This window comes from Chiloscyllium plagiosum, chromosome 22, assembly GCF_004010195.1.
Source record: "Chiloscyllium plagiosum isolate BGI_BamShark_2017 chromosome 22, ASM401019v2, whole genome shotgun sequence".
In the NCBI taxonomy this organism is placed as follows: Eukaryota; Metazoa; Chordata; class Chondrichthyes; order Orectolobiformes; family Hemiscylliidae; genus Chiloscyllium; species Chiloscyllium plagiosum.
The window spans coordinates 29547741-29549252 of record NC_057731.1 but is presented as its reverse complement, the minus strand read 5'-3'; positions in this window follow the sequence as shown (position 1 = coordinate 29549252).

Sequence of the window (1512 nt, the reverse complement as noted above, 5' to 3'; positions counted from 1 at the left end):
ATCATGCAGGAGCCTGCCATGTAAGACCAGTCTAAGAACATCATGCAGGAGCCTGCCATGTAAGACCAGTCTAAGAACATCATGCAGGAGCCTGCCATGTAAGACCAGTCTAAGAACATCATGCAGGAGCCTGCCATGTAAGACCAGTCTAAGAACATCATGCAGGAGCCTGCCATGTAAGACCAGTCTAAGAACATCATGCAGGAGCCTGCCATGTAAGACCAGTCTGAAAATATCACACAGCAGCCTGCCATGTAAGACAAGACTGAGAATTTCACACAGGAGCCTGCCATGTAAGAGCAGACTGAGATTATCAGGCAGGAGTGTGCCATGTAAGACCAGACTGAGAATATCACGCAGGAGCCTGCCTTGTAAGACCAGACTGAGAATATCATGCAGGAGCCTGCCATGTAAGACAAGACTGAGAATATCATGCAGGAGCCTGCCATGTAAGACCAGACTGAGAATATCACGCAGGAGCCTGCCATGTAAGACCAGACTGAGAATATCATGCAGGAGCCTGCCATGTAAGACAAGACTGAGAATATCACACAAGAGCCTGCCATGTAAGACCAGACTGAGAATATCACGCAGGAGCCTGCCATGTAAGACCAGACTGAGAATATCACGCAGGAGCCTGCCTTGTAAGACCAGACTGAGAATATCACGCAGGAGCCTGCCATGTAAGACTAGACTGAGAATATCACGCAGGAGCCTGCCATGTAAGACCAGACTGAGAATATCACACAGGAGCCTGCCATGTAAGACCAGGCTGAGAATATGACGCAGGAGCCTGCCATGTAAGACCAGTCTGAGAATATCACACAGGTGCCTGCCATGTAAGACCAGACTGAGAATATCGTGCAGGAGCCTGCCATGTAAGACTAGACTGAGAATATCACACAGGAGCCTGCCATGTGAGACCAGACTAAGAACATCATGCAGGAACCAGCCATGTAAGACCAGACTGAGAATATCATGCAGGAGTCTGCCTTGTAAGACCAGTCTAAGAACATCATGCAGGAGGCTGCCATGTAAGCCCAGACTGAGAACATCATGCATGGGCCTGCCATGTAAGACCTGACTGAGAATATCATGCAGGAGCCTGCCATGTAAGACCAGACAGAGAACATCATGCAGGAGCCTGCCATGTAAGACCTGTCTAAGAACATCATGCAGGAGCCTGCCATGTCAGACCAGACAGAGAACATCATGCAGGAGCCTGCCATGTAAGACCAGACTGAGAATATCACACAGGAGCCTGCCACGTAAGACCAGTCTGAGAATATCACACAGGAGCCTGCCATGTAAGACCAGACTGAGAATATCATGCAAGAACCTGCCATGTATGACCAGACTGAGAACGTCATGCAAGAACCTGCCATGTAAGACCAGACTGAGAACATCATGCAGGAGCCTGCCATGTAAGACCAGTCTGAAAATATCACACAGCAGCCTGCCATGTAAGACAAGACTGAGAATTTCACACAGGAGCCTGCCATGTAAGACCAG